General features: G+C 36.3%; 1 long non-coding RNA gene across 1 annotated transcript; it reads left to right on the forward strand.

The window, feature by feature from the left end:
- The first annotated feature begins 2,534 nt into the window (after window positions 1-2,534).
- Window positions 2,535-4,108, forward strand: LOC113918164. Its single transcript, XR_003518456.1, has 3 exons — window positions 2,535-2,643; window positions 3,372-3,463; window positions 3,867-4,108. It is a non-coding gene; the product is annotated as an uncharacterized LOC113918164 (long non-coding RNA).
- The last annotated feature ends 23,701 nt before the right edge of the window (window positions 4,109-27,809 follow it).

The raw sequence follows: 27,809 nt of genomic DNA on the forward strand, positions 1-27,809 counted from the left end.
CTCCTTGGATCATATTGATAACTGACGTACCCAGAATGTAATACCCTGTTTACAAAACTAATTTATGAATAGGGGAGGTGCATGTTACAGTGGATTTAGAAATGGGTCTGGTACAAAGTGATTCTATTTATCAACTTCAAAGAATTTCCTTATATTCTCTTTTAAGACTCAGGAAGAAGTTGGTAGATTAGTCTTTTTTTTTTTTTTTTTTTTTTACTTTTCCTTCACTCTCCCTTTTCAGTTTCTTGTTGGTAATGTTGTTTCTATACTTCTAAAAAAACATATTCAATGTCTGTCTATTTTATCTTCTTTATTTGTCTTTTAATTGAAGTTCTATAGTGAAGTATAATCAGTGCTTGTCCCCAGAACTTAGGCTAACACTTCTCCTTTGATTCCTATCCAGGAATGTCATATACCTACTTGTTTGTGAAGGATTCCCTTTGTTATGTCTTTGCAGATTTTCAAACAGATTGGTACAGTTTTAGGAATGTTTATTCTTATAACTTCGGTATTATTTTTTACTCTTTTTACTGTAATCTGCACATCTACAACATTTCAAAACTGGAAGTAGCTCAGACATTTTTCTGTGTTAGTTGTTCTATTTGTTTCCACACTGACCTCTCTAAATTGTTCTAATTTTTTCAGTTAACTTTTCTATTTTCCACATATATTTTCTTTTTATTGGCAAATAATTTATATGGCATTTACACATTTTATTAATTTTAATATTTGTAATTACATGGGCTAGCACTTACAGAAATATTTTTAAACAAGGGCAGAGATACTGTGGACTCTTGCCCCATTTTTTATCTTAACAGAAATTTGGGGAAATGATTTATTTTAGATAATTTTCTTTCATTACACTTTCACCTATTACATTTAATGGTAATGTCTGATGAATTTATTAGATAAATATGGGACATATATTGGAACAATAAGGTATTTGGGTCCTTAAATTACAAATTACGTTATGTTCAAAGAATGTGGCATTTTTTTTCTGCTATGTAGAATTTTTTGAGATTCTAGCTGTTCCATAAGACTGTGAAAAGTCTATGTGTGTGCAAATCCATTTAACTGTGCTACCCGAATTGTAGTTTTAGTTATTTTTAATCCCCTTTATTTCATTACATGCTGGGTTTTTAGAAATGTGCATTCAAATCTCACATTGTGTGTCAATTTTTAATTTAACCAGTCTAGCATCTATTACTGCAAATCATTATTGCAAGTCATATTATTTGATGAATATTGGATCTTGACGATTTTTTTTTAATATTTTGCTTCACCTATCCTATTTAAGCTTTTCTGTCTTAATTCCACTTCATCTGATATTAGCAGTGTTGTACTCAATTTCTATTAGCCGGCATTAATCTGTTAAATCTCTTGTATCTCCTCTTCATTTTAAACATTTTTGGGTCATTTTTTTCCCCACTGTAAAGAGTATACTGATGCATTTTTTAAAAAGTGAGCAAAACAAAGCACTTTTTTTTTTTTGAGAGAGAGAGAGCATGCATATGAGCGGGATGGGCTGGGGGAAGGGGTGGAATGGGGGAGTGGAAGGGAAGAAGGAGAGAGAGAGAGAGAGAATCTTAAGCAGGCTCCATGCCCAGTGCCAGGGCAGAGCCTGACACGTGCTGCACCATCTCACGATTCTGAGATCACGACCTGACAAGAAATCAAGCGTTGGGCACTTAACAGACTGAGCCACCCAGGCATCCCCAAAGCACATTAATCTGAGAATTTCTCAATAGGAACATATATTTCACTCATAGTTTTATTATGAATACATTTGGATTTATGTTTGTCGTATTTAAGTGACTTTCTATTTTATATCTTTTATTATTTCTCTTTTTGTCCTTTTTCTCTTTTTGACTGAACAAGTTTTTTGTTCCATTTTTTGCATTAAGTTTTGAAAGCTTTTAATGTATCTAGGGATTGTCCATAAAATATTATATATTTATTTGTATCGAGCAGCTGTTTTTAGAATAGGACTCCAGTTAGATTTAAATGTTTTTTGAGCAACTATCATGAACTGGTCACCGTATTCAGTGCTTTCACATAGCTCCATACTGGTGGTAGAATGTGAGGGAATTTTAGTGACTATTCCGATATTCATGATTTTAATAATTTAAATTTCAACATTTACTAAAAATATAGCTAGAACATAAAAATCATAATTTCATGTATATTTTTTGTGTAAAATGAGGCTAAGTAAATAAAAGCAAGTCAATCTAAAACAGATTAAAAATATTACATAACTAGTAAAAGAATTATAACAACATAACAAAAATCTTGAAGGTAAATACAGATATCCATGCTATACCTTTGCAGTAATACTTTTTACTCTGGTGATAAGAAAATTGATGCTTACTGACTCCCATCTGCCACGTTCTGATCAAAGCTTTTGGGAAGCGAAAAAGAGGAAAATCTTTGCCCTCCTGGAGTCTACCTCTTAGTGGAGGAAGACAGACAGCGAACAATAGGCATTGTAAGTACGAAAGAAATGTAGTGATGCGGCTCACTAGAAGGTGAAAAATGCTGGGGAGGCAAGAAAGCAGGATGCTGCGGGGAGATGGGGCAGTTGTCGACTTCTCTCAGCATTTTATTTTAAAGGATTTTATAACTTTGAAAACGGTTGTATGGAAGGTACATATATCCTTTACCCAGACCTAGAGTTCTCAGTTGTTAAATCTCTCTTTCCCTCAGTGCTCGCTCTTCCAAGTGCTTCAGATTCTGAAGCTCGTGCAGGAACCAGTGGCTCAGTTTAGGGTCAAAGAGCCTGTAAATAAATGAAAAAAGCAGCAGCTGGCAAACACAAACCAGCTGAGACAACAGTTCCTTGAAACTGAGGCAAAGCTCGCCAAAGGGAGGAAATCCTTCTCATATTTTCTGCTATAGCGGAAACCAAAACTGAAAAACATGGCCGGCTGGGGATCCACGCTTTTTCAAACACAATTTAAGATTCTTCCTAGTAGGATTGCTTTAATTTCTTTTGTAGTAGCTTGAGGTATAACTCATTTGAGAAAAGGAAGGATTCAATTAGTATTTGCTAATTAGCAATTAGTATTTGCTAATTGAATGCTTAAATCATAGAAAGAATTCATTTTTTATACTTTTGTTTCTTTAGATAAGATACTGGATTAGAAAGGGTTTTTCTTTTCCCATTTATATTCTCCAAGTAAAATGAAATACAAAGATATTTAATGCTCTTTAAGTTTTTTGAGTATGTATGTAATTCCAAAAGCTAATACATCATTGTCCTTTGCTCATCCTTAAAAAAAAAAAGATTTCTTGAAATAACTAGTCAGCCTCCTCTGAGTCCTCTTACTAAGTCTCAACTTATGTTCTAGAAGACTTTGTTCCACTTCATCCAGGTTTAGCAAGAGTCCTGTTGGGACGGTTTAGTGAAAATCCTGCACCCTCGGAGTATGATCACCCTGGCTGCCTTCAGAAAGAATCCTATTAGGTAACGTTAGCAAAAAGCTACCCTATCTCTTAATAATTTTCCATCCACTGACCCTTCACCCTGCTTCTTGGCTATAAATCCCTACTTTTCCTTATTGTATTTGGAGTTGAGCTCAATCTCTCCCTCCTACTGTAAAACCTTATTGTGGTGGTGCCCCTGAAGAAAGCCTACCTTACTGTTCTTTAACAAGTGTCATGAATAGGTTTTTCTTTAACAGTAGCCAGGAAAATATGGAAATTGTGGTGTCTTATGTCTCCATCTTGGTGACTGATACTCTCCTTCAAGCATTTTGAGAACCCTAAGGAATCCTGAAATTAATGTTTAACCTAGCATTTCCAAAATTTATTTATTATTACATCCTTTTGAAATGGAATCAATATAATTAATTTTTCATTATTTTCAGTGTGGAGAGGAAGAACAATGTAGAGCTGTGTGGATAGTAGAAGTACAGTGCTGGGGCCATCAGGATCAACGTTAGCTGGGCATTTGTGTGCAATGTAAAATCTCAGGCTCCACCTCACACCTCCAGATTCATAATCTGCATTTTAACAAGATTCTCTGGTCATTTATATGCACACTGAATTGAAGAAACAGTCACCAATGTAATGTAAAAGAGTCGATATGACAGTATTACAATAAAATTGATCTCCCTACAATCCGCCATGTATAAAAATGTTCTTTTGTTTTAATTAAATGAATCTATATTCTTTGATTAAATACTTATGGATTGGGGCACCTGGGTGGCTCAGTCGGTTAAGCATCTGCCTTCAGCTCAGGTCATGATCCCAGAGTCCTGGGATTGAGCCCTGCATCAGGCTCACTGCTTAGTGGGAAATCTGCTTCTCCCTCTCCCACTCCCCCTGCTTGTGTTCCCTCTCTCTCTCTGTGTCTTTCTCTGTCAAATAAATAAATAAAATCTTAAAAATAAATAAAGAAATAAATACTGATGGATTAAAAGGAACATGTCTCATAAATATTATGAGTGCTATGAAAAAAATCCCCAGGGCTTAAAAATTTCCCACAGACTAGTGTTCAAAGTATTTTCTTTTTGAAAACTTAGCCTGTAGTTGGGCACAACTATGTAAATGTTTTACATGACATTACAGTTTTGTTTTCAAATTTAATTTTTAATTTTATCACAATAATATATGTCCACAGTTTAAACAAAGTTAGATAATACTACTAGTTTTATTTAAAAAAATAGCACTTTTTTTACCTTATTCCTCCCTACTCCCAAATTCTATTTTCAGAGGCTACCACTTTAAATTATTTTTGCTTTGTAATTTGTATATATGTATATATACATACATATATTTTCTATACACATACATATATACATATGTATATACACGTACACATATGTATATAGAAATAGATGTATATATACATAACTATGTATATGCATGTACACATATATAATATATATTCAGATATACCTTGCTTTCAAACTTTTAAGAAACCTTTTAATTAATTTAAATTAACATTGAGGTTTTCTTTTTCTTTCTTTTTTTTTTTAAGTTTTATTTATTTATTTGACAGAGAGAGAGCAAAAGCAGAGGGAGCAGCAGACAGAGGGAAAGGGAGAAGCAGGCTCCCCTCTGAGCAGGGAGCCCGAAGCGGGGCTCAATCCCAGGACCCGAGGATCATGACCTGAGCCTAAGGCAGACACTTAAACGACTGAGCCACGCAGGTGCCCCGAAATTTTGTTTTTCTTGTATCCTTTTTCTGACCACCTCCTTACTGTCCTTGCCCTATATTCCCTAAACACATTGAAATTTTTGTTAAGCCAACATTCAGAGTTTACATTACTAATTTATCTCAAATTCCTGAAAAAAAAAAAAAAAAACCTGCAAAATTGAGCTCCGTAGTCTAATATCTCTGGTAATCTATCAGTCCATTTGTTTTCTGGAAGAGATTCCTCTTGGAGACATCAGTCTCCCTTACTTTGATCTGAACTGAATGTTCTCTTGACCAGGTGGATGGATGTTTTCCTAGGACTGTCTTTCACTATGGTCCTATGAATTCTATTCACCTCCTTGTTATTTGGGATCAAGGTGATTTCAAGGTAATTTTTAATTCTTTTTCACTTCTTAGTTTCGTGAAACATCTTGTAGCTTCAAGCAATGGAGGTACATTTTTTGAAAACTTGCGTGCATGAAAATTTTTTTTTCCCTCATACTGTATTGCTGCAGTTTATTCCATATTACATAGATTATTTGTTTTTCTTTTTTAAAGTTTTAGGTTCTTCTCTCAATGACCAGTTTCTAAAACACAATAATATGAATTGGTGTAGATCTTTTTTTATTTATTATTTTAATGGGCCCTTTGAATTTGGAACATTATCTCCTTGGGAATTCTGGGAAATTTTCCTGTATTATGTCTTTCATTACATCTTTCCTCTATTTTCTCTACTTACTAGACTGATTGTTGATTTTAATTATCCTTTCTATTTTTCCTTTCTTCTCTTTTCTTTTTCTTGTCTGCGTCCTCAGTGGTGTTCCTGGGTTTATCTTATACTTCTTCTATTCATCCTCTTTTTATTTCTGCTTTCATTATTTAAATTCTTACAAAATATTTTGTTACATTTGCATATTCAAAACATAGCACCCCTTATATGTTTCATGAATATTTTCTATTTTCTCTTTGAAAATAACTAAAAGATTTTTGTCTGCCAGGTTTTTATATTACATTAGGTTTTTATCTGTTCTTTTTTTGTCTCAATTTCTTCCTACTTTTATTCTTTTGGTTTTGATCTTTTTTGTGTTTATATCTTTTAATTTAACTTACTTTTCAAAGTAATTCTAAGAGGTAGGAAATATGTTAAGCTTTGCTTTATATAGGAATCAAATACCTCCAAATAAATTGTCCCACATTAGTTGTTAGGAAAGTGAGCTAGTCAAGCTAAAAACATGACTCTACAATAGGTCTCTTCACTCTTAAGCTGCATTAATCTTGCCTTTTCCACATTGATAATGGAGGACTGACTATAGTAGAAAAACTATTGCTGAAAGGGTAACCCTTGTGCATAGTCAAAGAGAAAAGTAAATATATATATTTTTAATTTTATTTATTCATTTGAGAGAGAGAGAAAGAGTGTGCACAAGCAGGGGGAAGTGAGGGACAGAGGGAGAGGGAGAAGCAGACTCCCCACTGGGCAGGGAACCCTCGGGGCTCGATCCTAGGACCCGGAGAGATCATGACCTGAGCTGAAGGCAGTCGCTTAACCAACTAAGCCACCCAGGCTCCCTGAGTAAATATGGTTTATTAATGTTTTTAAAATTGTGTAAGGCTCTTATCTTTCAAAAATTTCCTAAGCATTTTATTATTTTTTTAAAAAGATTTACTTATTTATTTGAGAGAGAAAGAGCACACATGCATGGGGTGAGGGGCAGAGGGAGAGGGAGAGAGAGCCTTAAGCAGACTCCAAGCTGAGTGTGGAGCTCGAGGTGGGGCTTGATCTTATGACTCTGAGATCATGACCTGAGCTGAAACCAAGAGTCAGACCTTTAACTGACTATACCACCCAGGTGCCCCTTCATAAGTATTTTGAAAGACAATTATTCTCATAATAAACATTTATATGATCAATTTTCCATGGAGCAAATGATTTCTAGGGTGGGCAATTTACACATCTTAACTTTTTTTAAAAGATGTATTTATTTATTTGACAGAGAGAGAAAGAGAGGGGTGAGGGGCAGAGGGAGAGGGAGGGGGAGAGAATCTGAAGTAGACTCCTTACTGAGTGTGGGGCCTGGCACAGGGCTCAATCTCACGACCCTGAGATCATAACCTGAGCCAAAATCAAGAGTTGGCTGTTCAACTGACTGAGTCACCCAGATGCCCCTACATATCCTAACTTTCGATTGAAAGGTATGTTTTTGTTATGTGTCCTACAGAGAAAAATAACAATGACTACTAAGGTCTCCTCTCTTGCATTTCTTTCCCGAGAGTTGATGTGTTCATGACAGAAAGAAAAATTATTTTGGTATAGTTTAGTGGTTGGAAATTCACATATGCATAAATTCTTTCAAGTTTGATTTACTACAAACTACCAAAAACAAACACCAATTCTACCTGAGCAGTATAGGAATTAGCCTAGATTCTAGAGCATTCTGACTTTAAAAAAACAAAACATGAATATAAAATCTGAAGGAAGCATTGCATTTGTGCATTTTTCTCAGTGTTCAGAAAACACCAGCTATGTAGAGAGTTGATAGTGTTAAATAAAAAAATAAAACAAGATGAAACCAGAGAGGGAGACAAACCATAAGAGACTCTTAATCATAGGAAACAAACTGAGGGTTGCTCTAGGGGAAGTGATGGAGGGATGGATAACTGGGGGATGGGCATTAAGAAGGGCAGGTGATATAATGAGCACTTCGTGTTATATAAGACTGAAGAATCACAGGCCTGTATCTCTGAAACAAATATTACATTATATGTTAATTAATTGAATTTAAATTTAAAAATGTTTTATAAAAAAAAAGGCCATGGACAGATACTGGAGCAGATTCTGGCTTACACAAAGACTGCAGGACTCTGCAGAGACTTAGATGTGCATAACAACTTTCCAAGGAAAGATAGTAAGGGATATAAGATACAGAATGTATTTCACCACTCTGATGCCTGTATTTGACAGAGCACTAGAGGTTACAATGTATAATCAGCATCCAATTTTTACAGGTGAAGAAATTAAGATGTTGACAATATCAAGTGCCTTCTTGGGGTTGTTCTATAATATCCAAAATTATTTTATCTTAGGGGAAACATTCTGGGTAAAAATTTTTATGTGGAGAATTTAGAAGTAGTGAAATAGCAAATAAGATAGCAAGAATAGGTGGAAATTAAGATATCTCTATATAGAGCTGGGTACATAATTTGTAGCACCCAGCACAAAATGAAATTCAGAACCCTTTATTCAAAAAACAGGAAGAGAAAATTTCAGTTAAAAATACTGAAATATAAAATTTTTTGTGTAAAAATATTTTATTGCTTATAAAATGTTATAGGTAGGGGCGCCTGGGTGGCTCAGTTGGTTAAGCGGCTGCCTTCAGCTCAGGTCATGATCCCAGGGTCTTGGGATCGAGGCCCATGTCCGGCTCCCTGCTCAGCAGAGAGCCTGCTTCTCCCTCTCCCTCTGCCTGCGACTCTGCCTGCCACTCTGCCTGCTTGTGTTGTCTATCTGTTGAATAAATAAATAAAATCTTTAAAAAAAAATGTTATAGGTATAGGAGAGATACACAAGGGACAAAACGATCTTTAAACTTGCAGGAAAAATAATAGTTTGGTCTCATAATTTTCACTATGATGATGACATAGGATGATATACCTTATTATATGTGATTATATAATGATAATATTTTATTAATGTGATATCTTAATTTTTCTGACCTGCTTTTCTAAATTTTATTACATCATCAAGTTTATACTTTTAGCAACTTCATTTTTAATCTTATAAATGAAAGTAACATCAGTGTCAAATAATGACCATATCATTTTTGATAATTTTTATTTTTGAGAAGGATGTTTCTGCTGATGACAACTGTTACTGGAGTTGGATAACTTTCTAATAATTATTTCAAAATAAAAATTTTAGCATATCCAGAGCTGATGATTCCTGAGGAATACTTTTTCTAACAATATTTAACTCTTCATAAGAATCAATTTCATATAAGTCTAAATTTAATTTTAAATGCAAATTTGTACAGTGGCATCTTAATGTCTTTTAGCATTTTCTGTAACTTGTGCAAGTTATACAAAAAACAAAAGTGACTTCATGATTTGTTTATAATTCAAAAATGTCTGTTAATTGTTTTCCAACACTATGTCTTCAAGTACAAGAAAAATTAATTCAAAAATTATCTTCCTTGTAAATAATTGCTTTGTCCCAAGCTTCATATGAAAATAGTGTCTTTTCCATAAAAAATGACAAGCTTTAAATTTACTTTCCATTTTTATGCTTATGGATATTTATTTTGCAATGTTGTAACAGTTTTCAAAACCAGAGTCTAAACTCTTTGAAGAATTCTATTAGCTCTCAGATATTGTTTATTGCAATGTTCATGAATACACTTCTATTTTGTTGTAATTTACTGACAAAGTTACTGCCTGGGCTCCTGCAGAGTGTAGGTGTAGTGTACACCTGCTTGTGCGGGTGTAGCAGGGAAGGACTGTGGGACTGCATGGGCTAGCTGGTGTTCCATCACTGCCGCTGCAGCTGCCATTCCTGCTACCATTGCCAGCAGTCTGGCTCCGTGACCAGCCCCAGCCTCCCCACCCAGGGAGGTGCCAGGAACTGGCCTGGACACCCACACCACGTGGCCAGGTCCCCTGCTTGGTCTGCGTGCTGCCCACCATGCTCCCTGGTCTGAGCTTGTGTGTGCACTCAGCATATCTCCTCTGCTCACATGCATGCTCCATTGTCCCATTGGACTTCACTTGTGATATACAAGTTCAAAATTAAAGTGATGAAAAATTTTGAGACTGCGAAAGCAGAGCTTTAGATCAAATGTAGGATCCTTGAATGACTACACACTTTCCATGATCTGTTGCTGACTCTGTCTTTATGTACCGAATGTATGTTATTTTTCTGTTATGTTAAGTTTCAGTGTACTGAAATCATTGAGCCTGAATAGGAAGCCTCAGAGGACGTCTAGACCTCAGAGTTGAAGTTGAAAAACTAGAGTATTCAAATTTCTCTCTAGAAAGCACTTAAGTACCATTTTTCACTGTTTTGCTGGGCATCATTTTACCCTCCTCTCAATAGTTAACTCAGGTGTGGTTTGTAGGCAATGAATACACAAGCATCACTGATCACGTGAAAGTCATACTTGTTAATTTATAAATGGTGACACTTTTGGGGACTTATAATTAGTGGCTATTTGTGACAATCATTCATTTCTGAGAATTTAGTGACTGATTTTTTTTAAATTAATCTTAGAATTTCTACTAAATGATAATGTTGAACAAGTCATCTATTTTAAACTTAAGACAGTGAATACAATTGTTATAACAGTTAAAATGCTTCTAAATCACAGGGACATTCTTTTAATAGATTCTACTTCTGCTTATGACCTTCGTCTTTAGACGGATATCTACCTATTAATCTCTAAAGAAACTGAAAAATAGGGTTCATAGGTATTGTGTCTCATGGCAATTTTATTTTAAATTGTAATTACATATATAAATAAATGAATAAAAAATTGTCATCTATAATGTAATAATAGATGGATGTTTGTTGTGTTAGGTATGAATAGTCAGGAAGGATTGGTCACAGACATTGTGACATAGCATTTTTCAATTAAATTTATCCAAATTGATTAGCTATTATTGTTCAAGTACATGAAAACATAAAGGACACATGACCTCTGTTTTAAAGGAGCTTAAAATTCAGGAAGAAAATACTTGATTAAAGAGGATCATAAATTTATTATGAAGAAGTGAGCATTTGCTAAAACCCAGCAAAATTTTACAACCAATAACGTGTAACCTAATTTTTCTCTGACTTACTGTTATACTTACTAATATGCTCTAAGCTGACTATAGCATTTAGAGGTGCTCCCTGAATGCTAACTATGATTATGTACAGGGACTTTTTACTCATCTCATTAAGAATCGTGACAACTCAACGAGATGCACCTCAGTGTCTTCTCCAGTCTATAGATGCAGAAACAGTATCTCTGAGAGATTTAAAGAACATCCTCAGGTAATTTAGCAAGTAAGTTGCGTAATTGAGAAAGGAATTCAAAACCAATTCTGTTTGACTGCAAAGCTCTATCCACTGTGCTGAGTTGTTTTTATGGTGTTTTCTTTGGCATATCACACTCTGAAGGTTCAGTCTAGAAGCAGATTTTCTCGGCTGTGCATGAGAGATTATTTTTCTAGGCAAGGGTTGTAAGGGGGAAGGGATGAGGGCAACAAATGGGAGAATGGGAAGGATTTGTGGTCAAATATTTGGTCGCATTCTCTTCCTCCCATTGAAAAATCATAAAATATATTAGCATGCTCAATGATCTAAGATGCCTTACAATATGAAAAGTAAATCAGTTGTGCTTCTTCAGCACATATACCAAAAATTGTAAAGAAATACGGAATAATACCATATCCTTGTATAGGAATGACATATAATTTTGAAGCATCCTATGTTTCTGTATGCCTTGCCTATTTCAAGCTAAGTTGTAAAAACATATAGATCTGTTAAATATTGTTTAACAGCAACGGTATTTCTTGCATTTATTTGATTGTGTATTCTTCCTTTCCTTAATGCCAATTAACATATCCGGGAAATGTTATTTTATCCCAAACAAGTTTTGGGGGAAAATGATGTGGAGATATAGCTCCAGAGAGAAGATATATAGTTATTTAGAAGCATTAACCACAACATTATGGGCATCAAAATCACTGTCTCATAAGTAAGGCCCAGTCTGTTTGTTTGCTTTATTGTTATTATTACTGTGGGGAGAAATGTCTCTTAATTTATAAATAAATTAATGAAAATATATTTATCCAAAAATCATGATACAAATTTAGAAGATTATTTTTATAGAAGATACCTTTGGTTAACTGATCTATGAAATTATTGCAGTAGTGGTGTAGAATTGTAGAACAATAATACAATTTGTGGGGAAGTTATGCTGCATATTGGAGATTTTACCCGAGAGAAAAAGAGCACTCAAATTGATGAAAAAGAAGGAAACAAAGAAAGAAAGCAAGGACTAGGTTTAAATCTTAAAGGTTGGCAATCTAAAATAATTACCAATCACAATTAAAAGATGCGGGGGGGGGGAAGTAAAAGGTAAAAGAAAAAAATAGACCCTGATAATGTACAAAGTATACAAACTGGTAAGAGAATATTAATTGTTTTAATGCACAAGTTTATTTTTTGTAGGCTTGTATTTTTTTTTTAAGATTTTATTTATTTGACAGAGAGAGACACAGCAAGAGAGGGAACACAAGCAGGGGGAGTGGGAGAGGGAGAAGCAGTCTCCCCACAGAGCAGGGAGCCCGATGCGGGGCTCGATCCCAGGACCCTGAGATCATGACTTGAGCTGAAGGCAGATGTTTAACGACTGAGCCACCCAGGCGCCCCTGTAGGCTTGTATTTTTTTAAAACTACTTTTAAAAACTCAAAAAATGTTTCTGAATGTGGGGACAATAATGTTTGGTATGTCCGTTGTTTTCCTTCACTTTGCTTGTGCTCCTGACTTGTTATCTCATTAATCAATTGAAGCTAGCCATTTCTTTTGAAAAATCAGGACAAGAAATGGTATGGTTCTCAAACCCAATTGAAAATTAATGCATATAAAAGCTGTCCTGTTGTTTCATTTTGACCTGGCAGTCACCTTTTTTAGAAGAATCAACCCAATCAAGTCCTTAATAAAGTAGGTCTTTCTTAATATCCCTGTGGTGGTCTTCTCAGTTGGGAATCTACCAAGTGAAGATTTGAAGGGCATGTTTAGGGAATGTTCTGAGAAACTCCAGGATTTAGTAAATAATAAATTTTAGAAAGAGCACTTCTTCTTTAGCAAGTAGTTCATGTATTTGCTCCTGGGGAATCCTGCTGGGCACCAGCAGGGGGTCTGATGGGGGCAGCAGGGCTTGAAAAATTTTTGTTGCTTTGGTACCCTGCAGCAATCTTTTGAATGGGGCAGGTATTTTGAAAATAACACTTGCCTACAAGAATCCAGAGTCTTTGTAGGAGTATCGGCAGCTTGAAAACTTCCTGACTTGGGTTTCATTACTGGAAAAACATCCAAATGAAACTTCTGTTGAGAGCATATAGCCACAACAGGGGTCCTGATGTGGGTCTCTTTATAATAGAAATGAAGGTAGGCTGCATTGAGATCTCACTAATTTCCCAACATCTGTTTCTTATTCAGTTTTCTAGATCTGGGATTCTTTTCCATAATGCTAAATGTATATTAACCTTGCAAAATAAGCATGAAAAGGAATATTCCTGTGTGTATTTAATTTGGAGGTAAAAGCCAATATGACAAATGGAATAGAAAAATTAACTTAAACAATAATTTTATTGTTTTATTGTAAGGGATAACTTGTTATTAAATTTGAACAGAGATACCTCCATATATTAATAGCTATAAATAAATATTTTCTTTAATCTTGAAAAATAACTAAGCATACCTTTGAATTGCTTAGAATACTTCCTTATTCCATCATCACAGTTCATTACAGATACATACTTAGATAAGAATACTTAGATATTCTTAGTATACTAAGAACACTTAGAGTAATAATTTTCAGTGCATGGCTCAAGCATCTCAGCAACAGAATAAATCACCTAGTGTACTTTGCTCTTCAATACTTCTTAAAATACAGATACCTGGGTCCCTCCCGAGATTTATTAAATCAGAATCTTAATGGGGGTTGTGCTCAGGGAACTTTATTTTATAGAAGATTTTCAGCTAGTTTGATGTGAGATGTTTTGACTATTTCTGCCTTATTGTTGAAGCAGAGATAATTTTTTTGTACACTGATTCTGAAGGTTTTTATTTATTTATTTATTTTTATAAAAGTTGTATGCATTAGTCTACTCAAGCTACCATAACAAAATACCACAGGGTGGGTGGCTTAAACAAAAGAAATTTATTTTCTCACAGGTCTGGAGGCTGAAAAGTTCAAGATCAAGGTAGCAATAGGCTTCGGTTTCTGATGAGGACTCTTTCTGGCTTGCAGACAGCCACCTTTTCTTTATGTCCTCACAAGGCCTTTCCTTGGCTCATGCATGAAGAGAGAGAGTGAGCTCTCTGGGGTCTCTTCTTACAGGGATACTAATGCTATTGGATAAGGGCCCTACTGATGATCTCATGACCTTAATTACTTCATTAGAAGCCCCATCACCAAATATAGCCACACTGATGTTGGGACTTTAACATATGAATTTTGGGGAGATGCCAATATTCAGTCAATAAAAATTTATAATATATTTTTCAACTATTTAATTTCTTCAATAAAACTGCAAAAATATAATAGCAGAAAGCATCAGTTCTGTCTATAAAAATAGGAAAACTTGAAAGAAACAAACTTTTTGAATAGTTCTGTTAAGCTTTTGCATTTTAGAACAGAAACTGAACTCATAATCTTTCCAACTTATATTTTGTTATTGTTCCAAATACAAAGGATAAGGAATGAAAAAAAATCTGAAGTAATTTCAGGTTTTAGCCAAATCAAAAGGATGTATATAAGCACCCAAAACTTAATCCTGGGTTGGGTTCAATAAACAGTCATGGCAAATAGTGAGGAAGGTGTCTTGTAAAGGACACCTGAAATCTGGGAACCTCGAGAAAAAGCAAAATAAATGTAGGACTCTGAAATTGTTTTTTTAAGGAAAAGAGCAAGAGTTCACTGCCCAATGGTTATGTAAATGAGAATTAAAGAAACCCAGACTTAGGTACAGGACAAATGCAGGTTAGATCTCTGTCTCTAGGTGGCTAAGGATAGTTAACTTGTCTAATATTTGAGTCCCATTACAAAATGGAATGCTATATTATCTTTTTATTAAATAGATAAAACATTATCAGAACTTACTGGTTAAACAACAACACCCATTTATGATCTCATAATCTCTGTAAATCAGGAGTCTGGGCACAGCTTAGTTGGGGCTTTTGCTCAGAGTCACACAGGCATGCAATCAAGGTGTCAGCTGGGCTGCATGTTCATCCAGAGGCATGACTGGAGAGACATATGATTGTCGGTTCACCAAGTTGGTAGCAGAATTGATTTCCTTGAGGCGGTATAACTGAGGGCCCTGGGTTTTGCTGACTACTGGTTGTTTTCTGTCCTCAGGTCCCACAGCTCCTAGAGGCTTTGAGTTCTTACCACATGGACTGCCTCGTTGTGGCTGCTTACTTCATCAAGCAAACAAGGAGAGACTCTGGCCCAATTCTGCTTAAACAGAATCTTACAGAGCATAACATAATTATAAGAGTGACATCTCCTATAACCTAATCAAGGGAGTGACATCCCATCATTGTTGCTATATTTTATTGGTGAAAAGTGAGGCCTAGATTTTGGTTTCACTTAAGGGGAGGGAGTGATATAAGAACATGACTCACTAGGGGTCACCTTTGGGTGTGTCTGTGATGGATAATAATATCGACATAGCTCTTTGGGGATTAAATGAGATTATACACATAGAGTTCCTGGTCCATGTGAGGTATTACTTATATAGTAGCCATTACTGTGTTCCCCTGACATTTCTAGTGAAGAAAGGCTCTTCGGAAGCAATAACTGATATTATGATTCTGCCTCATCTCAAAGTTTCAACCCAGAACAACCAATGAGTATACTATGCCCATCTTAATAGGTGTCACGCTTGTTTCTCATGACTGGTTTATGCTAAGATCTCAGTTGGGATTGACTTTCAGAAAAAGCTATGAAGAGGGAAAAATGACAAAGTACTTCCTTCCCCTTTCAACGTCTGATATCCCCACTTGACACTGCTTTGGCAATATATCCATATATCTCTCTCCAACATTCAGGGGAATTACGCTATTCTCCGGATGCTCTAGGACCCTATTAGGCACTTCCTTCATGCCCGGTCTCCTTAGAAAAAGAGTCTGTTACTATAAATCAAACTAACAACAAACTTTCTTTTACCACTACACCCTGAGTGCAGGGACCCCTGAGCCTTGCACTTACAGAGCTAGAAAAGCTTAAACTGATGCAATAAATTTCTTAATATGTTAGTTCTCCTAGAAGACACTAGTAGATATAATGCTTGCACACAGAAGAAACCAAGCAAGGAGAGACTGAATGAGCTTGGAATCATATCTTTTCCCAGTCAAGCCCCCAGATGAAAATACAGAGCCAGTACAGGATTGCAGCCTTATGAGAATCTGAGCAGAGGACCCAGGTAAGCCATACCTGGACTTCTGAGCTATAAAAACTGGGTTCCTTGTGATAACGTGTTAGATATTATATCTGGCATGTGGAACAGAATTTTCCTCACCGGGAGACCTTACCGCAACTCTCAAGTACTAGAAAACTTTTCTTTTTTTTATTGTTCAATGTAGAACTTATTTCAACATACAAAGCAATTATATGACTTTAAATAAACTATTCAGTATCTAAGTTGACATTTCCTACAGATGTAATTTTCTGGGAAAAGAACTCAAAAGAATCACTCTTAGAAGAGTAATAAATGCTTTATTACTCTCTACAGTTTATAAGGCACTTTAAAATACAGTCTTCCCATCCTGTTATCATGTATGAAAAATATTTGATTAGTTGTTCTCTAAGAGAGTTCTGTGAATTTGTCTTAAGATACTTCAGATGGTCAGATGGCAAGTATGAAAACACAAATACAAATAGCTTTCTTAAATCTAATGTATATTTTCCAGAGAAAAGAGATTCAATCTATTTTAATCTATACCTCAAATTACATTGGCTGTGAGAATAAGTGCTCCATGCCTATTTAGGTGGTGTTGGTAAGAAGAGGCAGACGTTTTTTGCTTGACTGAAGTGCTTCTTGTATTGTAAAGGTTCAGAAAAACTGAATTAGAATAAAGTTTCCAATGCCCTGTAAATTACAGATATCCAGGACATAGATGTTTAATTGAGCAGATAGCGTTTTATTTCAGCACGTTAGGGACTGTGACACACTAGTAGGTGGGTGAAGCAGCTTTGGCATGTGCGGACATCAGTGAGTAGCTTTTGCTCACCTGCAGAAATTCACCTGTCAAGCATGAAGCCTCCATCATCAGACTGTGTTTCTCTGCATGAGAGCCAGTCTTCAGGACCGGAGGGGAAAGGGCTTCATCGAATCTATTTTCATTACTTGAATCATCCTCAGTGAACAGAATCGATTACCTGTAAAAATGGAAGTATCAGTTTGATAAAGATTAAGACATTTCCCCACCTTTAGTATACATTGGATGAAAGGGGTGAAATGGAATGTGGTAAGCAGTATGAATGGTTGGCTAGTGAATGGTACTGTTGTATGTAAGCTGGAACTCTTTTTTTTTTTTAAAGATTTTATTTATTTATTTCACAATGAGAGAGAGAGAGAAAGCTTGCATGAATGGGGGGAGGGGCAGAGGCAGAAGCAGACTCCCCGCTGAGCAGGGAGCTTGATGCCACTGGATCCCAGGACCCTGGGATCATGACCTGAGTCGAAGGCAGACACTTAGCCAACTGAGCCACCCAGGCACCCCTAAGCTGGAACTCTTGATGTGAGTTAAACTTGACAATTTAATTTAAACGAAATAGAAAATGGGTCATACATAAACTTCAAACCAAGTCCCAGGACTGGCTACGTAATTTTCAGGGCACATTGTAAAATAAACATGCAGCGCCTCTTTTCCGAAGAGTATTAAAATGTTCACGATGGCAACCAGAGAGCATTAAAACAATCTCAGGGCCCATCTGAGCTCGGAGGTCTGTGTACTGCCAGCTGGCCCTGCAAAGATCGCCCCCTTCATCTTTACAGTCTCCCCAACATCAGTAGTAGAGTTGTCCCCAGGGTAGCATAAATATGTGTCTTCATGCCCTTTAGAGGGAAGACAGGATCCTGAGGGGCTTGGAAAGTTAAGACATTGATATTGCCTGTTAGCGGGTGCCCCAAACCCCTGAGGCTCTGATGTTGGCCTGCTGCGGGGCCCATATCCCAACTCTGCATACACCATTCTGTGCTTTGTTTTCTTCTTTTATCCTTTGACACTCATTTTAGTCCAAATACACATGGATTAAAATGCTGGCAGGCAAAATGAATTTTTTCCCTTTTCCTATAAGGTCTCATGCATGGCCCTGGACCTTCAAGGAAAATTCTTAGTCTGTTTGCTTCTTGGGAGAGGCTACATAATCATGTCTTTCTGAAAAGTTAGAGGGTGTAGTCGTGAAAACCGCAGTTTTGGAGTCAGACTTGCTTAAGTTTTATGGCAGGTTCTGCTGTTTCCCAGTTTTTGATCTTGGCTAATCATTTTTCTCCATAGAGTCCCTGTTTCCTAGTATAAATGGCAAGAAAAACACCTAATTCATAGGGCTGTTCTATACATTAAAGTAGATAAAACATAAAGACAAATACCTGGCATATTATAAATACTCAAGAAAATTACTTCTTCATCTCTGTATTATTCTAATTCCTAATGATACTTTGAAAAAATATCAATTAGTTTTATCTTGATCTAAAGAGCATAAAACTCAGAAGCATAGAACTAGACAGGACTTCAAAAATTTTCTGGCTTAGGGGCTCTTAAATTTGTTGGGATCATAGATCCTTTTGGATTCTGATGAAAGGCAAGGAACCCTCTTTCGCCCCAGAAGTTACACAGGTGTTTAGCATTCTATCTCAGGGGATTCTTTCACTACCTGAAGCTCATCATTGGAACCTATGAAAGCAGGTTAAAACGAATGCATCAAACCTGATATTATTATTATTTTTTTATTTACAAAACAGTGATGGGATTGGCCTCTAAATATCCACCTCCCATTATTGACAGCAACCCCCTTTATGGACTGTTCTGTTTCCTGAATATGGGCCTGTTTTTTTGTTCTGTTCTGTTCTGTTTCGTTTTCCATAGAAATGCTGAGCACAATCTGGAACTTAATGAGAACATCAGATAATGAGGCAATGTTTTATTTTAAAGAAAGTGACTGCACTGACATTCCTTTTCAGGACTCTATTCTTCTGAGAAACCCCTCAGTGCTGTGAAGTTCTCCTTTTTAAGTTACTACATCTGATGTGCCTCTGCTCACGACCCTGATGATTTTATACTTGGGCAAAGATATAGAATAGTAGCTCGGGTATTGGAAAGTAGCAGAGCTACATGGCTCTTTAATATGGCCCAGGTGCTGTCAAAATGATCTCCACTGTGGTTTTCCTTTTCTAGTGAATTAATTCTATTTTCTTTATTGCTTCTTTTTATTTCCCTCCTCTCCCATTAGGCTTTGGGCCTAGTTTGCAAACCATTTAAAAAGTAAGCTGATTCTCTAATTGTTACCTGAACCAACATCTGCATTTGACTGTCCAGCATTTATTCCAGATTCTTTCCTCCCCTTTGGCTACTTCTGCCTTCTCTTATTACACTACAAACTTGTGGCAGCAGCAGATGGACAGATACTTTCCACAAAGACACAATGCTAAAAGACAATAAAGGCAGTAAGGACTAAAAGACAATGGAAAGGCAGAGTTCCATCATTTATCAATTAGGTTTTCATTTTGTTTTCTGCCTGGTTTCCATTTGACCCACACAGGTTCCTTTTCATTCCTAAGCACACATTCCAAAGTTTATGTTCATGGCTCGGAGATATACGTAGAGGGTATGTAAAGACTAACCTCCAAAGAATAAACCCAAAGAGAGCTGTCAAATTTTTTCTTTATAGATATTTTGGTTCCAAGTCATTTTTTTAATTTCTGCTAGCTCTAGATCTAAAGCTGATGGCAAAAGGTAGGATATCTTGATTGTTTCTACATTTCTTGCAATGATATTGCAAACAAAATCCAGGGGCAATTGAAACATCATTTATCATGTTTGGTTAAGATGAAGTTATATGACACTTAAAGTACAGGAGCATGGGAAGTATCTGCCAACCTGGAAGTTTTTAATCCCTATTTCTGAACACTTATGGAGATGCCGCCCTAATCCCACAGTGCGGGTCCCCTGTCTGCTGCTGACATGTCATCTGCTCTTGTTCATGCTGGATGTGATCAGATGTGAACCTCAAAGACCTTTCTGAAGCTAAGCCTTATATGAGTCTTGAGTCATTACTGTCACCCAGACTCATCACATTTTGCCTTCTGCACCCCCCCTCACCAGGTTCTAACAGGGAAGTAACTGACATGTGGCAGCTAAGAAACCATACCGATAGAAACTTCGACTTAAGTGTGCATTTCTGCAGGGTCAGAGAACTTCGACAGAGTTACCCAGTTTTTCATTACTTAGCATGTTTACCTAATTTATCCATATTTATTTTTAGAAGTTGTGTGTGAGCTTGCTCAAATTTTTAATTGCCTCTCCTCTTGGTAATAAAAAAAGAAGAGATGCTTCTCATGTGAGAACTCTTATCATGGGAGGAGACACTAATGGAAGCCTTGTCAGAACTGACCCCAAGAGAAAGCAGAACAAGATCCCATCTATGTTTTAAGAGTTGATAGAGTTGCAAGTGGGACTCATTGTGCTAAAATAACCCAACAGCTTGTCATTTCACTGTTACAGATTCATTTCTTTGGTATGACATTATTTAGTTGTCAAAATTGCCGCCCTTACATTACAACTTATCTTAGAAAATATTGGGCAGTATCTGTCAATATGAAGGAACCAATTCAGTGAGAACATGGCATGGAATGGGTGTCAGAATGATGAGGGCCGGGGGAGCAAAGCCGTTCTGAAAATTAAAGAGGTAGAAAGACAAAAGTCAACTGATTCCCGCTTTGTTAAAATCAGACTCTCCTCTTAACTGTGGTACTTCTGTCAGAGAGGGTGATGAGATGCACAGAACTGACCAGCAGCACTCTTTGCATTTAAATTCCTGATAAATGTTTGAAGAATGTCTACTGCAGATATTTTGGATCCTAAATAAATTCAATAAATTCATAAAGTACTCTTAGAGCTCTCCCCAGCGTACACGGCCCTTCCACAAGCACAGTTTTATTTAATTTTCATTATAAGCTTATATACATGTGGAACAGCTGATACTTTCATTATCAGCTGCAGAGGAAACATTGGTGCGGCACACAGCAAGTACACATGAACATACGCAAGGACTTTGGAGAAGAAAACTCAGGTTTAGGAACTAAGTGACAAATAAAGGGATTTAACCAGGCTACATCTGAGATGTCCATGTGAAATGTGCATTTTTATCTTTATTAGTTTTAGTTTAGATTTCTTAAAATGTATGAATCATTTATGACAGCTTCATCACTCTGTATTTGAGCATGCAATTTAAAATATTTCTAATAATATTTGAAGTATTTTGCTGGGATGGATTTTCTATTATAAGTCAATAAGGGAGAAGGAACCATGACAATGTTATTGTTAAAATAGAGAAATAACACATGAGGGATTTCTTTTGGGCAGAGTAGTCTTCATGATTCTGTCATAATGCTCCTTTAAGAATATATCCCTGCGCAGAACACTAATCTTAATCTTACTTAAGCCTTAGGAGTATAGGGTACCTCTATTTTGCTAAATTTGTTTTGTTGGAACATGAGGAGAGAATGATATATTCATGATTCTCACACTTTCTGAATTAAAAATATCATTGAATAATCTGACCTACACTATCTTTTAAATTATTTTTTAATATGAAAATTTTTTTACAAAGATAGGAAAACTATATCATGTTTAGCTTTATATTTAATGAATCTCATTTATAGGAATACATAAAATCACATGAAATTGGGATTGTCCGAGACTATTTGGCACATATGATTGCTGTTGTTTGGAGTACTGTTTCTGAACTGTGACAGAATAGAGAAAATTAATTTAGAAAAAAATAACAAGGACAATATAATCTTACTCTCTTTCATCTGTATTGCTTTCTTAGAAAATCTAAGCATTTTAGGAAGCAATCCTATAGCACAGAATCCAGATTCCCACCAAAAACACTCAATAAAATTTAATTATTCCTTTCATATTTGCATAGTTACATAGTCTCCTAGTTTCACTAATGTTATTTATCTAGTGATGCTTAGTTAATTACCACCCATTCCTCAGAGGATTTGAGCCATTCCAAGCCAACAACCTTTGAATGGCCAGAATGCAAATTTCTCAGAAGTTTACTTTAAAATTCTATCTGAAAGACTAAACTATTGTATTTCTGTGACCTTTCAAAGACATTTGAAGGACTCTGGTATTTCGTGAACAAGTGGTAAAATAGGCTATAAACATGGGCAATGATAACCAATTAGTAAACCTTAACTTTTGATGAACTTGTGCTAAATGGGGTCATTTGTTCTTTTGGATAGATTGAGGAGTTTGGAGAATGTAAGAGGGAAAAAATCTTGTGTAAATCTTTTATTTTAAGAATGGTTGTCAATGGGACAAGCATCCTTCTGTGTTTCATCTGGAAGCATTCACTTTAGTTCTTGGAGCAGAGTTGAAAGATTAATGGTATCAGCCCTTGCACTGCGTGTTCCAGGAGGGGCTGCCTCTGGGAAACATCTCAGGTAAAATGCAATGGCCTAACCATAAGCTGGTTAGAGACCTTTTGTGGCTATTAGACTGTGTTTGTTGTCATTTTTAAAGACAGAGTGGTGGAGATGGTATATTGATATTGGGAAGTCAGTAGGTTTAAAAGTGTATAGCCATTAAAATTTAGAAGACCAGGGTTGGAATCTAGGCTTTATGTCTTGCAAATATAACCTAGAACAGTTCACTAAATCTTTCTAAGCTTCGTTTTCATCTTTTCTAAAATTCATACCTATGCTATTTAGGGTAGCTCAAGCATGAGGTATGCTGCCATCTAGATACCTCAGGTCTGGGGATGTGTTTCATTTATTGATTGCTGTATAACACATCACCTTAAAACTGATTGTCTTGGGGCTTCTGGGTGGCTTAGTTGGTTAAGCATTGGACTCTTGATTTTGGCTCAGGTCATGATCTCAGGGCTATGAAATCAAGCCCCATGTAGGGCTCCACACTCAGCGGGAATCTGCTTGTGATTTTCTCTCTACCTCTCCCTCTGACCACCCCTGCCACACTCCCATTCTCTCTAAAATAAATAAATAAATCTAAAAAAAAACGCTTATTGTCTTAACAACAATATAGTTTATTTCTTATGACCATGTGGTTTGACTAAATGAGGTTTCTATTGGTCTGACCTAGACCATTCCTGTTGCATGTAGCTCTGATATTGACTAGGTGCTGTGAGCTAGGATACTCAGTTTTCTCCTAAGGGCCTTTCCATGGAGCTAGTTTGGGTTTTCTCACTGCCTATTGGTCTTAAGCAGTGTTCCAATAAGGACGATTTCCAGAATGTGAAAATGGAAGCTACAAAGCTCTGTTGGAAGTCCTATGGTGTTCCTTTCACTACGTTTTACTGGACAAAGCAAGTCACGAGACCAGCCTACATTCAAGGGGAAAAGAAAATCAGACTCATCACTTGATGACAGAAGTGGTGAGGTCACGCTACAGAAGGTCTGACCATATTTGGAAATAATTTACGAAAGATGGCAAATGCTAAAGCTGGGACTTGGGCATAGGGTGGTGCTGAGGGACACAGACTGGTAATAGTAACCCTCCCTGCAAAGGAAACCAGTGATCCAAGTTAAATATCCAAAGTCCATGCCCAGGGAAAACATGATGAATCTTGGTTAAGAGCACGGGGTCTAGAAGTAAAACAACTTTCGGGTTAAAATCTAGCTCACTATTTCCTAACAAGGTGATTAAACTCATTTGTGCCTCAATTTCCTCACCTATAAAATGAAAAGAATAACGTTTTCTATCTCGTACAGTGGTTATTTTGAAGATTAAATAACTACCAAATGTAAACATCTTAGAATAGTTGCTGGAAAATAGTAAAAACTTAGAGAAGTATTTATTGTTTTATTATTCAAGTATATCTAGATGCACTATGTGTGTGGGGGGGATACTGTTATGAAGTGAGATAAATTTCAGTCATAACTAGAATTGGGAACTTAAGAGGGATTCGTTAAGTTTCAGGAACCAATCTGTATTTTTCAGGGATTTAGCTGGGGAGCACATGAAGGAGACACACAGTGAAAAGGAGCCGGTGTCTTGAAAGAGCTGACAAGGGGTAGGGGACCTGTCAGGGGTGTAAAGCAGAACCCTGATTTGGCAGCAAAGAAGTACACAGCCAAATAAGAAGAAGTAATAGAGGGAAACCCAATCACACACACACATTTATGAAAGGGGCCAACTCTTGGCTGCACCTTTGTGGCAACAAGGTTATCTCGGGCTTTCCTCAGACTAAAACTTCATCTATGTACGATGTCTTGGGACACCAGGAAACCCACATATCTTGGCTAAATCACTGAGCTTAAAATATGTGACTTAATTCCAATCTCCAATAAAATATATTTTTACTTTTCATTACTGTTGATTAGCTTGGGGCCCGACTCAGCCTAGGTCTTTAAGTGGGAACCATGAGTGGTTTCAACCCTGGAAGCTGGGGATGTAGAAAGCATGGAGGGAGAGGGACTATATTCAGGCCTATGACACAAGCCTGGCAGCTTACCTCATTGGATGGTTATTGTGATCAACTTAAACAATATCTATAAAAGAGCTTTGTAAATTACTATCATCAAGCATATGTCTTGGGGTCAATAATTTTTCCTTTCAAAATAAATGTACTTGTCAAATTGTCAAACTAAACTTCCAGAGGTAGAATCCACGATGTCCTATGTGAGGGCCAAGGTCAGTGACAGGCAGCCTAAAGGCAAGCAGGGCCACTTGAAGTTGAAACGGTGTCTATGGACAGACTTGGGACTTAAGCAATCAAGAACGAAAAGGTGGCGAATGCACTGGAACTAGAAGATCAAAACCCTGAATGTGTGGTTGGATACCTCACTAGTGTATGTAGTGGAAATATGACAGCAAATCCCATGATGAGGTTGGTAATCCCTCTGCCCTGGTTTTAAGCAGTCTTACTGATGTGGATGGATGAAGCCTCACAGGTGTGTGCTGAGCCCCAGAATAAATTCTGCAGGTGCTGGTGATTGCAGTAAAGGTCTAAGTCCCTTTAGAGAGTACTCACCATCTGAACAAATGAAATGATTTTGAATGCTTCTGCTTGCTACAGGGAAATGTATAAAAAGATGGCATGATTTCCTGCTCCTTTGGACAGCTTTTAAAAAGAGACCTGAGCCAAGGAAATTATTCTCCAAAAGCCTGCTAAATGTTTATAATGGAAACAAATGTATTCTTTAATATAAGTAACATTAATTCTATTTTAAATTTATGATATGAGAGAGTTGAGGTTTGTAATCACCCTGTCTAGGCTTCAACATTGCTCATTGTGTAACTTGTGTCTTGCAAAGATATCATAACTGTTTTATTTTAAAACAGGAAGGTTTTTAAAATTGACTTTTTGTTCATTGTAGCTATTGCTTTATATTATATTGAGAAATAGTTAAGAAAGTGGCGCCAAATTAACAACTTATTCCCTAAGAAAATATGAACTTACTTAAAAAAATGAATTTTAGGTAAAGGTGAGAGGACTAAACAGTTGAGACTATATTCCAAAGACTAATTTTCCTCCTTATTTGCTGATCTGTGCTTCTCCTTACATCAAGTACCAAGAGAATGATTCCTCAAACCTAATCACTCCTAGATAAACTCAAATAATATTCTAGATATGAGCTGAGGTGAAAAGTTAGCCAGTTCCATGATTCTTTTCCCAAAAAGTGCCATTAATTCAGATAAAATCTCTTCCAATTTTGGAAATATAGTCATATGTTCTGATTCATCTTTATAATTGCGGCATTTATAATAGTTGTTCCAAAGGCAGATTTTTTTTTGTCATAACTTTCCAAGTTCATGTGATGTCTCCAGAGCAGTCAGATGTTTAACTCCTGATGACTTTGAGGAGCAGAAGATTGAAATGCCAAACCAAAGGGTAGTGGGCAAGAGGCAGAAGTTAGCTGCCGATGAGGTGGCAAGAGTGAAAAAGAGTGGGAGTCAGAAGGATTCTGAACGGAGTCACTGAACTTTAATAAGATGATGAAAAGGCATCTTGACAGGAGAAAAAAAAAAGGTTCATGAACCATTCTTCTGGGTTATAGAATAGAGTAAGCTCAGGAGACATTCATTTTTCTAGAAAAAAAACCCTGGTACATTTCCACTGAATTGAAAATTATATCCTTTCCATCACAATATTACTGGCCTAAAATAAGGGTATTTTTTCCGTGCCCCAATGTTAAATTAAACTAAGTTTAAATTATGAAAAAAATATTTTTCAGATTTAATGACCTCCCTTGAAAAATTATAAACCACTTAAATGCTAAAATTCAAATCAGAACAGCCTTAACAAGATTTGTGTCTCCTGTAAACCACAGTGCAATCAATAGAAAAACAAATTCATAAAGATTAAGCCCTGTACCTTATTTCTTTATTTTTTTTTTTTATTTTTATTTTTTTAAAGATTTTATTTATTTATTTGAGAGAGACAGAATGAAAGATAGCACGAGAGGGAAGAGGGTCAGAGGGAGAAGCAGACTCCCTGCTGAGCAGGGAGCCCGATGCGGGACTTGATCCCGGGACTCCGGGATCATGACCTGAGCCGAAGGCAGTCGCTTAACCAACTGAGCCACCCAGGCGCCCTATTTCTTTAGAAACATATGATTCAAGTGCTTTATCAACTTTTAACAAAATATTTAAACAACAAAAAACCCTTTCTGCCTGAAATATAATCAAGACAAAATGTAGCCTATGGTATGTCTCCATACCAAGTTAAATAAAGTCATATTGAAATGGACAGTTTCCTTTTCAGGACTTACTCATCTCATGTAGTAAATACACTGTCCTCACTGTATATTAGGCACTGTTCTTAGAACAGTGCTAATATAACTCACTAAAGTCTCATACTAACTCTATGAAATAGATATCGTAGTTGTCACCATTTTACAGATCAAGAAACTGAGGCTAGGTTAAGTAACTGCTTGAGTTCATGCAGCCCAAAAGTAGCAGAACAAGAATAGGAATCCTGGGATCTTGGATTTGAAGTCCATGCTCTTAAGCCATGATATTCTTATGCAGTTGGTTATAAAAAATATGCCTTAATAGAGAATATAACCAGAGAATGCCACTGATTAGGTAGGATTCCTGAATGCTAGAGAAAATCCCAACTATTCGTTGCCTAGTTTCATTTCCATTTGTATTTTCTGTGGTCACTTTAAACTCAGAATTTCCAAACTTGAACTCATTATCTTCCCACTCTAATGTGTTCCTTTTATATACCCTGAATTAGATTATGACTCACCAGTCATTCAGTACCTTAGATAAAATCTAGGAATTATTCCAGAAATCTGCCCATGCTCAATGTCTACATATAATTACTCATCAAATCTTGCTAAGTATTCTCAAAACTGGCTTCTCTCTATGCCATCACCATTTTTATTGCTACTTTTCAGGCATTGCCTTCTTATGATGAGACAATTAAACTGTCTTCTAAATAGTCTCTTTGTTTTTGTTTCCTTCATTCTAGCCATCCCCGACACTACTGCTAAAGTAACGTTTTAAAAATGTTTATCTCATTATGTTTCTCTTTCAGTGAAGGCACTTCACTTTCTCCCTATTGCCCACAGTATAAATTCAAACTTCTTGGTATTAAAATATAAGGCCCTTTTTGATCTGATTCCTTTCTTATCTTCTGCTACTCCCCTCATCATACTTCATAACATATCAAATACTAAGCATTATACAGTTTTTAG

Source organism: Zalophus californianus, chromosome 1 (assembly GCF_009762305.2).
Source record: "Zalophus californianus isolate mZalCal1 chromosome 1, mZalCal1.pri.v2, whole genome shotgun sequence".
In the NCBI taxonomy this organism is placed as follows: Eukaryota; Metazoa; Chordata; class Mammalia; order Carnivora; family Otariidae; genus Zalophus; species Zalophus californianus.